The sequence below is a fragment of the Chrysemys picta genome, chromosome 2 (assembly GCF_011386835.1).
Source record: "Chrysemys picta bellii isolate R12L10 chromosome 2, ASM1138683v2, whole genome shotgun sequence".
NCBI lineage: Eukaryota > Metazoa > Chordata > Testudines > Emydidae > Chrysemys > Chrysemys picta.
Window position 1 is genome coordinate 247,170,720 of NC_088792.1, and position 16,108 is coordinate 247,186,827.

The following is a 16,108-nucleotide window of genomic DNA, read 5'->3' on the forward strand; positions in this document are numbered from 1 at the left end:
ACTGACTCTAGCTGCTGCATCTGTTGAAATCTTTCGTCAACCGAGTGAATAGCAGTACAGACGCTCCCCGGGTTACACAAACCTGACTTATGCAAACCCAACACCGGTTGTTTGGAAAGTACTCCCCTTCCTCATGGTTACCTGCTTGGAGTGTGACGTCATCACTTTTGTAGTCTATTAAGCATTAACGCTGTTACTTTTCTTTTATGGACCTTATTTATTACATGTGAACCAGTTATAACAAAGAAAAGTTCATAATTATACAGCCCGATAATAACACTAAGGTTTAATAATGCTTAAAGATACTCACATTTTGGATTTATAATACTGAAAGATGTTATTCTTTATTCTTTGCAACCAAGAAACACAATTTTACACAGTATTCGCTCGATTCTTAACCATCTACCTGCGACCTGTGTGTTAAAATGACCGTTTGACATGTATCAATTTGCGATATCTCCGCTCTACATCAATTTCCGGCTATGTGACCTTGATGTATATTCAAGTTAGGTGTCACTAGCATTGCAGCTCTTGCCACTGGCGGATGTGTTTCATTGTGGCTGAGTTATTGCTTATCAAAATTGCGGAGTGGGTCTTCTTGACCCTACGTCACAAATGGAAAAAAAAATTGCTAAAATATTATTTTTTTTGCAGCAAATAAAATATTTGACATATTAATAAATTCTCAGAAATGTAGAGAAATTAATTCTAATTCATATTCCCTCCATACATGCACAGTAATTGAAATAATGACATCTTTGTTATTTTATTTGTATTTTTTCATCTTTTTCTTTTTTTTTTTTTCATTTTTTTTTTTTTACATTTTATTTTTTTCCTCTAATTTGGCGCCCCATTTAACTTGGCAACCTAGGCGACCGCCTAGTTTGCCTATATGGACGGGCCGCTCCTGATTTGAATATCTCCATTCTCATTAGCCTTCTGACTTCGGTGTCAACCAACAGTAAGCTCAAATTTTACCTTGCAAGAGAAGAGATGTAAGACAAAAGGTCCCATGCATGTGAGATTCCTTGTATTCCTTGAGAGTTCTGATATGCAGGAGATCTTGGCAGGGCATGAAAGTGCTGCTTATAGATCTGGGTTTAATATTTGGCTGGGAGGGAACATAATAGTGGGGTACCTCTGCAAGCTATAATTTAATGAACATAACTCCTTGTTTCTACAGCCCTAAACACCGGGATAGTAGGGAATCCTAGAGTTTTGCAATACTGTTTTGTTTCATTAAAATGTTCATGTTAGCTGTGTGGAACAATGTGTTGTTCTACCACTGACAGACAATGAAAGGAAGAAGACATCATTAGTACACATTACAGTATCCCCAGCCCCCCATCAGAGTTGGTTCCTCCACTACTTCTTGAACAGAATTAAATTGTTTCTAGTTGAAATGTTGTTTTACTTCTCATGTTCTGATAGATAGGTGTAGCTAACTGGGGTTTCCTGTTATATGTTCTAAGCCTTTTGGCTATATACCATATGCATTATATTTTGCAAAGATGTAATAACATTAACAAACGAACTCTCAGTGTTATATCATGGTAGGTGTAGCTCAGCATACACAGTTCCCATACCAGAGACTGGTCACCTTTTCATGTAAAAACTGTGACAAAGTTTCTCCTCCATCTTGGTGGGTCCTGCGCTTATTGGCGGATTTTCTTGCCTCAGAGATTCACCATGTGGGTTGGGGAACAGCCCAGAGACCTTCCCCTCTGGGAGAACCCACAGTCCAGGTCAATTGGGAGGTTTGGGTGGAACTCGGGCCCGCCCTCTACTCCGGGTTCCAGCCCAGGGCCCTGTGGACTACAGCTGTCTATAGTGCCTCCTATAACAGCTGCATGACAGCTACAACTCCCTGGGCTACTTCCCCATGGCCTCCTCCAAATACCTTCCTTATTCTCACCACAGGACCTTCCTCCTGGTGTCTGATAATGCTTGTGCTCCTCAGTCCTCCAGCAGCACACCCTCTCACTCTCAGCTCCTTGCAACTCTTGCTCCCAGCTCCTCACACTCGCACCACAAACTGAAGTGAGCTCCTTTTAAAACCCAGGTGCCCTGATTAGCCTGCCTTAATTGATTCTAGCAGCTGCTTCTTAGTTGGCTCCAGGTGTCCTAATTAGCCTGCCTGCCTTAACTGGTTCTAGCAGGTTCCTGATTACTCTAGTGCAGCCCCTGTTCTGGTCACTCAGGGAATAGAAAACTACTCATCCAGTGACCAGTATATTTGCCCTCTACCAGACTCCTGTACCCCACTGGTCTGGGTCTGTCACAAAACATTTCTAAGGAGTAGCCATAGAGAGGAAAAATGTCATGAGGATTCCCTCACAGAATAGTCCTGGCATCACTCCATTGTAGGGAGGATGCATACAGGGTGGTATCCAGCAGTTATTGGAGTCTCCTGACATGGTCAATGTATGAAAATCAGTTTGTTTCAGTACATCTTTTTGTGCAAATGTAAACCAATGAGGGACCAGCAGATATGTCCTCATGTCAGGCAGATGTGGCCGCATGTTTTTGCCACTGCCTGCTTTCTTCACTCACACTTTTCTTTGGCTTTTTGTGCTCTTCTAGTCTCAATGTCTTTACGTGCAAACCAACAGATCTGCCATCATCATGATCTATCAGCAGCAGCTTCCCATGTGTTTGCGTTGATTTGACCTGTTTTTAGGTGAGCTTTGAGAGTTTCCTTTTATTGTTTGTATTGGCCTCCCAATCTATATGCTCCCATCTTCAACTGTCCATGAAATACGGCTTTGGGGAGTCATGCATTATCCATATGTACAAGGTGACCAGCATGGTGAAGATGCGTTTGTATGATCATTGATTCAACACTAGTCATGCAACACCAGTCTAGGAATTCAATGTTTGGTATCCTGTCCGACCACTTGATGTTACAGAGGAGATGCAGACAGCACAGGTAAAAATACTCTAGCTGCTTAAAGTGCCTACAGAGTGTCTATGTTTCACAGCCATAGAGAAGAATGCTTAACATGATTGCAAGACAGAGACTAATCTTGGTGTGAAGCCAAATACGTCTCATACTCCACAGGCAGTGACAAAGTTGACCATAGAAAGAATTGGCTTTAGAAATGGGCTATGTGATTTCATCATCAATCATGGCATTATTAGACAGAGTGCTACAAAGACTGCAATTTTTTTCTACTGCATTAAGCAGTGTATCATCAATTGCAATTTTGGAGGGAGAATACATTTTTCCTGGAGCAGGCTGGTAAAGCACTTCGGTTTTCTAGAGACTGAGAGTCCAAATTGCTTTGGCTGATCTAGAAAAGCTGTCAATTAGATGCTGCACGTCTTTGATGCTTATATGCTACAAGTGCATTATAGCTTGCTGAGATACCCCCAATGAAGAGGAACTGACTGACAAACAAGTTGATCACTGTAGTGCGAGCATGAAGATGCTGCCATCTGTGTGGAATTGCATGTAAACACCCCAGTCAGTCTTTTGAAATAATCTAGCAGCATAGCACCAAAGAGAATGGTAAACAGTGTAGGTGCGAGCACATAGCCCTGCTTAATGCCATTCATGACAAAGAAAAGCTCTGATGAAGCTCCATTTTCCAGCATGGAATGAGCATACAACGGTGATGAATTTGTGCAGGCACCCAACTTTGTGCAAGATCTAGCCTCGCGACTACCAGTGTCAAAGGTCTTTGTCAAGTCTACTAACACCAAACAGAGGTCGTGGTTATGTTCCCAGCACTTTTTCTGTATTTCGTGAGCAGCAAAAATTATATTCACTGTTCCACATCCAACATGAAAGCCACACTAAGGCCTGGTCTACACTAGCAGGTTATGTCGAATTTAGCAGCGCTAAATCGAATTAACTCTGCACCCGTCCACACAACAAAGCTATTTAGTTCGACATAGAGGTCTCCTAAATTCGACTTCTGTACTCCTCCCCAATGAGGGGAGTAGCGCTAAATTCGACATGGCCATGTCGAATTAGGGTAGGTGTGGATGGAAATCGACGCTAATAGCTCCTGGAGCTATCCCACAGTGCACCACTCTGTTGACGCTCTGGACAGCAGTCCGAGCTCGGATGCTCTGACCAGACACACAGGAAAAGCCCCGGGAAAATTTGAATTCCTTTTCCTGTCTGGGCAGTTTGAATCTCATTTCCTGTTTGGACTTCGTGGCGAGCTCAGCAGCACTGGCAACGACGCAGAGCTCTCCAGCAGAGATGGCCATGCAATCTCAGAATAGAAAGAGGGCCCCGGCATGGACTGATCGGGAAGTCTTGGATCTGATCGCTGTGTGGGGCGATGAGTCCGTGCTTTCGGAGCTGCGATTGAAAAGACAGAATGCAAAGATCTACGAGAAGATCTCCAAAGCCATGACAGAGAGAGGATACAGCCGGGATGCAACGCAGTGCCGCATGAAAATCAAGGAGCTGAGACAAGGCTACCAGAAGACCAAAGAGGCAAACGGGTGCTCCGGATCCCAGCCGCAGACATGCCGTTTCTACGAGGCACTGCATTCCATCCTAGGTGCGGCCGCCACCACTACCCCACCACTGACCGTGGACTCTGAGGATGGGATATTGTCCACGCCCGCTTACTCTGAGATGGTAGTGGACGGGGAAGATGAGGAAGGAGATGAGGAGGACGAGGCAGTCGACAGAGCTTACAACGCTGATTTCCCAGACAGCCAGGATCTCTTCATCACCCTCACAGAGATCCCGTACCAACCGTCCCCAGGCGTTAACCCGGACCCAGAATCAGGGGAAGGATCAGCCGGTAAGTGGATTAAACATGTAAACATTTATTTTGAAAAGAATATTAATATTAACTGTGGCTTTTTCATGATTAGATTGTCCTAGGCATTTAAAGTTCTAGTCTTTGGTAGTGCAACTGCTGCAAAAAAATCTAACAATGTACGGTATATCTTGATTGGTTTGCCCTAGGCACTCTACTGTTTAGCCCTTGCCAGTGCAGCTACAGTAAAATTTGGTCAATATGTCCGGGGATAGAGCAGAAATCCTCAGGGGACATCTCCATGAAGCTCTCCTGGGGGTAATTGGAAAGCCTTTGCATGAGGTTCCTTGGCAGAGCGGCCATGTTGTGTCCTCCGTAGTATGAAATGTTTCCGCGCCAGGCTACCATCAAGTACTCCGGTATCATTGCCTTGCACAGCATGGCGGCATACGGCCCTGGTCTTTGCAGGCTTTCCCGAAGCATGCGTTCTTTGTCGCTGTCTGAAATACGCATCAGAGTGATATCGCTCATGGTGACCTGCTTTGAATTAGGGGAATGTTAGTATTGGGACTGCTTCCCTGTTCCTTTACAGAACTGTAACCGCCGGTTTACAGCCATGCGGTGGAGGCGGGAGAGGGGCAGCATAGAGGGATCTTTCCCGGGGACAGCCGCGAGGGGGTGGGACAGGGATAGAGTTCATGCTTGCCGGATTGCTGGCAGCAGGAACTGGCCAACGCTAGGAGCATTGCTTTGAACGTGAAAGTAGGGCAGTGCTATTATTAAAGTTTTAAGCTGCCACAAGTCTACGGCTTACCATGTCAGCCCGCTACCCAAATTCCGCTGTGCTGTTCCGATTCTGTGATCTGCACTGCAAGACCCCAGGGTCTGAATGCGAAGGTCGAAAATTCGACCTTGTCCTGAGTGTGCATGTGATAGGTGCTGTGAATAGTCTTTTTTACAGAGAAAGACTATTTTCTTTGTTCACCCAAAAATTTATCTTTCTGAGGAATTCACTCCCTTTTCCCCATCCCACAGCTGTGGCTGTCTCCTGACCTACCCTGTCATCAGACTCCCAGAGGCTGTCGCAGATTAGGCGTAGAAAGAAAAGGACACGGGACGACATGTTCTCAGAACTTATGGGCTGCTCCCGAGCCGAGGCAACCCTGCAGAGTCAGTGGAGGGAGAACATATCCCAATACCAGCGAGCACACAGCGAACGGGAGGAGAGGTGGTGGCAGGAAGACCAGCAGGCGACTCAAACACATGTTCAACTTTGTAATATCGATTCCACATATTCGATTTAAGTGACATCGAAGTACTCTCGTAGTGTAGACATACCCTAACTCTCTGAGATGATGTTATCAGTGATGGTGGAGAATCTATTGAGCAAGACATGCAGCAGGGAATCTGTAACCGTCCTCCCCCTGCCACAAAGTCACATAGCCCCCACACACAGAGTCCCGAACAGGAGGGGTGGCAGGCTCCGTTCAAACAATCAGTCCGCCAAGGGGGACCCTACCAGGAGTATGAAAGCTCCGCACAATGTAGCTCTGAGGGTCTTTAGCCCATGCAAGTCTCTTCATCATAACAAGATTGCAGAGACCAAGCCAGCTGCGAGACATTCCACCAGCCAGCACTTGTCTGATAAACTCTCTAACTTGCCTGATAACATCATTGACATTCATGAGTACTGGGATCAACTTAAAAATACCATTCACAGTATATGTGCTGAAACCGTAGGATATTCCACTCATTGGTACCAAGACTGGTTTGACGAAAACAACGAGGAAATCCTAGCATTAATTCAACAGAAAAAATGCATTCTGTAAGTGGCAAAATGATTCCCCTAACCAACAAAAACATGAGGCTTATCACCGGCTCAAAGCCGAAGTCCAAAGGAGGCTATGTGCCATCAAAAACAAGTGGTGGCAAGAGAAGGCCTCTGAGAGCCAGGGTTTCATAGACCAGGATGACATGAGAAGCTTCTTTCAAGAAATAAATCTACATATGGACCAAGCTCCAAAGGCTGAACCCCTTTATGTTTCCAGGATGGCTCCACCCTCCTCAAGAACAATGCAGCCATTAAACAATGATCGAAGGAGCTGAGAGCCTACTAAACAGCGAATCCACCGTCTCTGAAGACACCATTGAGTCTATTCCACAACGCTCAGCAATGGAACACCTTGCTGATCCCCCATCTTCTGAGGAAGTCCGGCATGCCATAACCCAGACAAAAAAATCAAAAGGCACGAGGCCCAGATGGCATCCTAGCTGAGGTTTTTAAAGCTGGTGGAACAATGCTCCAGCACAAACTTTGCCAACTCCTCAACACTATCTGAACCTGCGAAGAAATTCCACCTAACTTCAAGAACACCAACATGGTTACAATATTAAAGAAAGGGGACAAATCTTTGTGCGGGAACTACAGAGGTATTGCCCTCCTCTCCATCGCAGGGAAGATCCTTGCCTGGATCCTACTAACCCACCTCCTCCCCCTTGCTGAGGAACGCCTCCCCGAATCCCAGTGTGGTTTCAGGCCATCCCGAGGCACAACTGACATGATCTCCATGGCATGACGGATTCAGGAGAAATGCAGAGAGCAACACCTGGGACTGTTCATGGCATTCATCGACCTAACCAAGTCCTTTGACTCTATCAGTCATGCTGCCCTATGGAAGGTGCTGTATAGGTTTGGCTGTCCACAGAAATTCATTTCTATCATCAGACTACTCGATGATGGGCTGACTGCCACCATACTGTGCAACAGCTCAGAGACCGAACCATTTATCATTCACACTGGTGTCAAGCAGGGCTGTGTCATTGCTCCAACACTCTTCTCCATTTACCTTGCCGTGATCCTGCTTCTCATCTGTGACTACGTGATCCTGCTTCTCATCTGTGACTACCTTCCTGATGGAATCTGGATTGAGTATCGTATGGATGGCCAATTCCTCAATCTCCATAGTCTCAAAACAAAATCTAAGATCAAGAGAACTGGCATCACTGACTTTCAGTATGCAGATGATTGCATCATTCTTGCACACACAGAAGCCGACCTGCAAAACACCCTAAATCTTTTTGCAGATGCCTATCACAGCCTGGATCTCTCTCTCAACATTGGGAAAACCAAGGTACTCTACCAGCCCTCACCTGCACAAACTACTCTTCATACTCCACAAATAACTATCAGTGGAGAACCCCTTGAAAATGTGGACCATTTTCCATACTTTGGCAGCCACCTCTCCCAAACAGCCAGCATTAACACAGAAATTGAATACAGGATCCGCTGTGCCAGCACATCCTTAGGAAGACTACTCAAACGAGTCTTTACCAAGATCTTGGTTTACAAGGCAGTTGTCATCCCCATTCTTCTCTATGGGTGAGAGACCTGGATAACCCATAGACGACAACTCAAGCAGCTGGAATAGTTCCAGCAGTGCTGCCTCAGGAGGATTCTCAGGATCAGCTGGGAAAAATGATGCACTAACATCAGTGTTCTCTCTGCAGCCAACATCAGCAGTATTGAAGCGCAGGTCATGAAACACCAATTCTACTGGGCTGGCCACTGTGTACGTGTATCTGAAACTCACCTCCCGAAGCAAGTACTCTTCTCTCAGTTAAGTCAGGGAAGAAGGGCTCGCGGAAGAGCAGCAGAAGTGCTTCAAATATATACTGAAAGTACACCTTAAAAAAGGGAGGCATCAACCCAACAAACTGGGAGAAATGGCACGGAACAGAACACAGTCAGCCACAGATCACTTTGAGAAGAACAGACGTGCTTATGAGACAGAGAAGCGACAAAGGAGGAAAGAAAGGGCACAACAGTCCAGCCAAAAACTATGTTTCCTCCAAGATTACACCTGTCACTTCTGTGGGAAAATCCGCAGGGCACGAATTGGGCTCCTCCAACACTTAAAAACCCACCAATGAACTCCCTTGGCAGACATCATCCTCGCATCGAGGGATAGCTGAAGAAGAGATATGCCACATGCAGCGAGTCAAGTACGTGCATTATTTCTGAGGCCTTTTCATCAAACCAATCTTGATGTTTCCTTGTGCTAAACCCTAGCATGTAACTGGCAGAACTGAGGGTTATATCATGAAGCTGGCTCCATTCAGTCTCAACATCCATTACAGGATTGTCTGAGGATGGAAAAGCCTCTGAAATCATTTGCGCAGTTCTTTATGTTTATCTAAGAGCTGGAGCTTCTGGATGTTAAGTTTATTTATGGTTTTGGCTCCCTACTGATGCATCTTGGAACAGATAGCTAGCTACATTTTGCTCCGCACCAGTCTTTGGTCAGACCAACAGTCAGTACCTCTCATCAGCATGGTCAGGTTCACATCCCGCAGATCACAATCGGATATTATGACAAAATCTATCAAATGCTGGTGGCGGGAATGAGGCTGTATCTATGTTGTTTTAAATCTGTTTTCTTGCTGGAATACAGTATTAGTAATGACCAATCCATTGGCAGCACAGGTAGAAAGAAAAAGAGTACCATTGGAATTTTCACTGCCAGCGCCATGGTGGCCAATGACATTCTTCCAGACTGTATAATTACAGCTGACTCTGGCATTAAAATCTCCCAGGATTATGTTTGTCATTGAGTGGAATTGATCTAATGATGCTTTTTAGGTCATCATAGAATCTTTCCTTTGTTTCTATGGGGTTTGGCACAGTGAGAGCATATGCACTAATGAGCATAACACATCTTCCACTGGACAGACTAATATGCAGAACCATAAGTCAGTGATGCCTTTTGGTAGAGAATCCAGCTCCTGTGAAATGGATGTTCAAATGGCAAAAGTAACACCTGACTGGTGCCTTTTGGCAGCAGTCAAACCATCCAACAGCAGATATATCCGGCACCAACCTCTTCAAGCTGAGACTCATCGGCGAAGTGAGTTTCACTGAGAGCAGTGATGTCAATCTCATATTTGTTCAGTTCTCAGCCAATAATGGCAATCATCCTCCATGCTCAGGTATCAGTGTCCAGAAGCGTCTGGACATTCCACGAGGCAGTATTGATGGTGTGTTTTATATACTTCACATTCGTTGTATTTTGACTGCAGAGTTGGATGATCAACTAGCCACGGTAAGCTGTCAGGTCAGGAAATGGAGCAGGCATTGGTTAGGGATCCTTTTCTCCCCTTTCCTCAGATTGGGGAGAGCAGGGCTGTCCCTAAAAAGGGCTGCTGTGATGCATGGGCAGGATACAAATGATGCAGCTTCTCTAGTGTCTATGATAAGCGACCATCATGTCCACACCACCATGCGTGCAGGTTTGCGACCAGGCATTCCCAACAGTATCCTCTGGCTGCCCCCATTGCCACTCCCCCATTACTTCAGGACTTGAGACTTGCTATACAAACTGAATACTTGCATATTAAGTGGAATTAAGTATGAGGGGTTGTGCATCAGCCAATCCCACTCTCTCATCCTGGCCAGACAAATGCCCAATTGGTACAGAAAACTGCAAAAAGCAACCAGTTAGGATGCAGCTATTTAACCCTTAGGTAGGGGCTAATATGCCACTTTAAGAAGTTGTACATCTTCGCACTGAAGGATAGCCACCTTCACCATTTAACCCATGGTTGGGACTATTTACCCTTATCTGGGGCATAGTAGGTGAGTGCCAGGGCATATTCACAGGCCCGTGAGCCTGCACACTCTACCTCTGGGGCCCATGGTGCTCTGAGATCTCTTGCACATTTAGCCTGAAGCTGCAGTCAATTTCCAGCTGGTGCCATGGGAAGCAAGAGTTTTGACCATTGAGAGGCTATGTACTAGCAAGAAGGATTCACATAATCTGCCTTCCTTTTGCCAAAGCTACCTGGTGGCCTGGAACAAAGCAACAAGCAGAAGGCAATCACACAACACGACACACTGTACGAGATACGTCACACAGTCCTGTATCAAAGCACCACCATCCATCTAGCAGTACATCTGTCTCCAACCCCTGTGGATCCATCAAGATCTGTCAACACAAAAGCCTTGGGCTTCTGCTCGGACACTGGAAACCCCTTGCCACAGAATCTGAGCCAGTTCTTCTGTCTCTTGTTAAACAGGGCTCACGTACAGCAATCTTACTTTAAACGGTTTGTTTTCCATCTTGGAAGCGTTTATCACTCTCCACACTACTCCTCGTTTTAAGTGTATGAGATCTCTCTCCAACTGGTAGAAACTGTCAGAAAATAGAAGAAACTTTTAAAGTGCCACTTTCTAGGAAAACTGTGAAGCCCAGATTATATGCAGAGTAAAATGAAGCCTTGGAGACCATTCTCCCCTAGGCAGATGTTACTGTACTTGTAATCCTTGTACATCACCTAATGCTATGGTGATATATGCTATATAAATGCTGATAGATAGTCTAGATAGAACTGTTCTTTCAGGCTTTTTAGAGTGGTGAGAGGGAAGGGCACAACGGGACCTACAGGTTTGGTCTATAGTTCAGCGGAGTGTTGATAGCTTCATTGGGTGGAGTGACTGAGCAATTGAAGGGCAGCCTAATTTTTTCTATTAGTCTGAATTGATTTGTACCATTTGTATTTACATTATTGCACGTGTGCTTTGAGTTTTGACAGGCAAACTTTAAATATCTAAATAAATAAGAACGCAATAGTGATTTTTTATTTTTTTTCAATTTCTGGGAAATACTGAATCATTTATTAGTATGATTTATGAATCTGCTGAGTGAGGGACAGAGCTTCTGCGCTGGTGCCAGGGCAGCCCAGGACATGAAGCATAGTTCTGAAGGTCACAATTAATATCCTGGTTCCTCCCTAACTCCAGAGGAAAGTAATCTTCTACTGGGCTATGCCAGTAGCAGATTAGTTCCCATTCCATGCTGGTTCAGGTGCACTGGTCTATTCACAAGGTTCCACACTCCATCCCAAACCCTGGTCACATACTCTCCACTGAGCTGTGCAGGAAGGGAATGGAAGCTACTCTCTCCCTCTTTGCAGTGTAAGCAGTAGCGCACATATACAATATAGGGGAAGGAGGGACATCTATGCCTCTTTACATCCCTTAGCAGGCATGTAACAACATGGAAGATCTTGCCCTTAATATTCATATTGTTTTCTTAATTGTACATGTTACACACTGTCCAAATCCCCTCTTCCTTGGAGAATTACTCTTTCATCCCAACACCCTTGGTCAGGACAATATCTTCTGCTTCAGATTTAGCACCTTTGGTTATTTATATAAAGTGACAGCTGTGTCTCATGGGTGTACATAAATACTAATATTAATGACATGGTATGGTAAAGAACGTTTTTATTAGCATGAGTCTTAGATGGCCACAGCCATGAATGACTAATACAAACTCTCTCAAATGTGTAGACATGGCCTTTATAATCACATACCATCCACCATGTATTCTGAATATGCCACCAATGTGGTAAAGTAGAGAGAGCATCTACATTCAAATTCTATTTTGTGTGGTATTTCAGACTTTCCAGTCTCGCATGCTATCTGGTTGAAAATCTCTGAAGGCAGAAGGTAAACTTTGCTCATGAGGAGTTTAGATACTTAACTCAAAGTATTAAAAAGGGTTCTAAAAAGAGAACAAAACTTCTCTTTTGGTAGTGCCATATCTCTTCTAAGACCAACCTTGAATTTGAGCATCATATTCCCCTCTGGCAGAGATCATAAATGCCAAATTTCCGATGCAATGGATTTTTTTTGAGGAATTTGAGGGAAGGGTTCCCTCAGTTTCCAGCTGGTGACCAAGTTATATCATCTAAGAACAAAGCAAATTTCCTACGAATTAAAAGCAGACAATGGTTATTTTGTGAAGTGTTCTCATGAAGAATACAACCAAATTTTGAAGTCAATGAGGTTACTCGTGTTTAAAGTTAAGATCGTACTCAAAGTCTTTAAGAATAAAGCAAGATTGTCAGATGTTCACAAGTGTAGATCAGGTTGTAAATTGCTGTGCCTTCTAAAATAAACATAAATCATTTTGAAAATTTAGTAATCTGCCCTAAGAAAGTTGCCTGTGTTTGAATTAATTCTTGAATTTAGTAAAGATTTGGAGGAACCCCCATGTTCTTTTGTTTGTATATCACAAACTGCTAGCATTTGAAGGACAGATACAGTGGCACAAAGGTAAAGAATTGCTGGAGCAGAGCAGCTTGAGAATACCAATGATTAATGAACAGATAAAGACACATATGATTGCCTGCCGTTTTAAAATGAGCTGCTACCAGCTCATTAAGCTGGTGAGAACTCTTGAGACAACTGTTACAAACAGCCTTGCTTCAAGTCGAAAACGGTACCATCTTAGTTCAAATTCGAGACCTTTAAGATTACAACCTGAGAGGAATCTTAATAAATTGCATTTCTCACAACAGTGGGCTGATGTGCAGACTCACCAGCCAGGGAAGGAAATATAAAGTCCCAGCTACAGAACTCTTCACCTTCCTTTCTTCAGGAATCTCTTTAGCTCCAAAACACAAACAAAAAATCTCAAACTAATGGGTATAGCCAGCTGAGGCCTTTCCAGCTTCAACTGGCAGGGCGGGGAGAAGACAGGATACTTTCCTCCCCAGGATAGCATCCATTGCTCCAGCTTTCCCTTCCTTTCCATAACCCTCACCAGAGGAGGCTGGTGATAGGCATGAACCTATCCTTACAAGATGGAGGGCTTTTACAACTTGTCACACATGGGTAGTAAAGAAGAAAAATACCTGTGTAGACACAAGCGCTGGTCATGATTGCTGAAATTTGAATAGGAAAAACCTTTTTCTAGCATCTTGCCCATCTGAACACACATCCCAAATATCAGAGCATCCAACTATTTGTGATAACAAATCACAAATGAAGGGTGGTAGAAGATTCTCCCCATGTAGGATGAACTGTGTTTTGCTCTTCTTTACCTTCCAGAAAACCTCAGATGAATCAGTGGAATTTGGCTCTAAAGCCAGCACAACAGGTGCAGGGAGGGTCAACTCTGTGCACAGGTGATCATCTGATGGTGTAAACCAGCATAGGGGCTCTTATGCCACTCCCCCTCTCTACGGTTAGTGTAACAGAGGGAAAGGGTGTATCCAGAGAAAAGGAACATGACTAGGATGCCCCCGTGCCATGTCAATGCTCAGCTGTCGTTTCAGGCCCTGTTTGCAGCTGGTATACACGAGAGAAACCCCGTGGCTGCTGTAATTCAGGACAGGGGGATAAGCTCTGTAGAGATGAGGCATCAAAGTCAGGAGAGTGACACACACGCGCGCGCGCACACACACACACACACACTCTCTCTTTCATCCAAACCCCCAAGATCCTCCCAAAAAGATTTCTGACATCAGACTTAAAGTGATAATCAGTTCTCCTTTCTTCTTCTCTCTGTCACAGTGGGATTGTGACACCAGGGTTACATCAGCCAATCATCACATTTTCTATTGTCCTCGCTCCTCATGCCTCTATGCTCTAAAATCCCTATATTCTATCAGAGATCATCAAACCTCGTCCAGATCCAAGCTCCCCTCTAAAATTATCCCAAACTTCAGCAGATCCAAAGTCCATGCTTGGCCGATCTCTATAATGGTTCTGAACAAACATTCCTTTGTGAGTGTTTGGAGTAAAATATGGATTTTGTCACTTGGGCCCATCTATGAACTGTAATTCATATTTTGGGTGATTTAATAAAAAGACATAGAAACAAATCTATTGCTCGAATGATTTTTTGCGGAGGGCTTATCATGCAAAACCGATATAACATGATTATATTTCCAGAAGTTAGAAAAAATACATCCATGAAACAAGTGTCCATTAAAAAGGAGCCTTTCACATGAACTATCGTTCACTATCACCAGTTATTTGATTGGTCCCAACATCTATAGTTCATTGTTACAACTGTCAAAATTGGCAACCACCAAGATTGTTGTCTCAATTAGGGACAGTAAACAGATTGTCCTTATTTTTAATGAAAAAATCTAAAATGTAATACTTCACAGTTTAACATGTTTATTCATCTAAACGAGCTAAAAAATAATGGCGTGACATCTGTTTGAGAGACACTGGTACCTAACATTTTGGCTGTCTCTTCACCAATTTGGTTGTCATTAAAAAAAAAAAAAAAAAAAGAAGAGGATGCTGTCAATTAAATGCATTGACATACTGTATAAAAATCCTTTTCTGTTCTTGGAAATATGTACTAAACATATAGCCTGGTGTGCTAAGGCAAAGTAAGCAGTAAGTAGGATGAAGGGAAGAAGCACAGTGCTGCAAAAAATGCAAGTCTGTTCCCCTCTCCCAGGGTGTCAACAAACTCCATGTTGTACACACAATCTTTGCCAGTTTATTCATTTTATGGATTCATTTCTACAAATGCAAGCATAATCTAGTATGCTCAGAAGCAGTCCAAACACCATATTTCTGCAGACTTATTGCAATCCCATATTGTTATTTGCTTAGTCATAGGAATCACTGGTTATTATGCTAGTTTATATAAAACTCTAAATGCCATAAAATCTTTATTATTCTGTTTGTTGGGATTCTAAATTGATTTTAAGCACATTCCACTTGACCTTGAAAAATAAGGACTCAATTGTGCCTTATAGGCACAAGCCCATGTTGGAACAGTATGGAGTACTTCCCCATTGGGAGTTGCTAGAGGCTTCTTGCTCATTTGCAAACGGACCGTACATAATCTAGCCCTAAATTAAGTGATGAACCCCTTCAGTAGTAGTAAATTTCACTGAACCAGTTTCTGCCCTATCCCATTAGAAAGGGTCATTTAAATTATTTATTTTTAAATATAATCTATGATCAAGTGGGCAAGTCAATTATTATCCAGAGTCAAGGACTACCCTGAAAACCTAAGCAAACAAAAGAACTATCTCATATGTTCTCAGTTAGATGTAAATGCATAACCTTATATATGTCATCATTGCTACAGCTAATTGGGTAAGTTGATAGGGCTATGATATACACAGGATCACATGGTGCCTAGTTAACAAGCTTCAGTGATCTTTAAATAAAGAACCCTTCAATGAAATTTTAAATACATCTCTGAGGCCCTTGTTAGAGAGATAATTACAGTGCATCCCTCATTTCCAATAAAAACACATTCATGGATTACTACAAATATAGGTAGTAACTAAGTGGCAATGCATACATCCTGTACTATTTGTACCATTGTAACCACCATTATGGAGTTCTTAGGCTTCTGTTGTACTCCTGACATTGTTCCAAATTCTGCTTTTACTTGCCAAAGAAAAAAGAGGTACTGAACCAAGCTGTATTACTCAGGATCATTGCTAGCAGCTACAATCCCTCCAAAGGCAAAACATCTACCTAAGTGGAGAGGTGAAACAGAGCAGCAACCCTCATTCTTCTGCAGGACCTAGAGCCATTCATCACTGCCCAAAAAGAG

The 16,108-nt window shown here is 43.6% G+C and overlaps 1 long non-coding RNA gene across 1 annotated transcript in view; it reads left to right on the forward strand.

Annotated features, from left to right (window-relative positions):
* Positions 1 to 12,346, forward strand: part of LOC135981767 (uncharacterized) — a 58,062-nt gene extending 45,716 nt beyond the window's left edge. Inside the window, exon 5 of the long non-coding RNA XR_010598926.1 lies at positions 12,186 to 12,346. This is a non-coding gene — a long non-coding RNA (uncharacterized LOC135981767). The remainder of the gene's footprint in view (positions 1 to 12,185) is intronic.
* Positions 12,347 to 16,108: the final 3,762 nt, after the last annotated feature.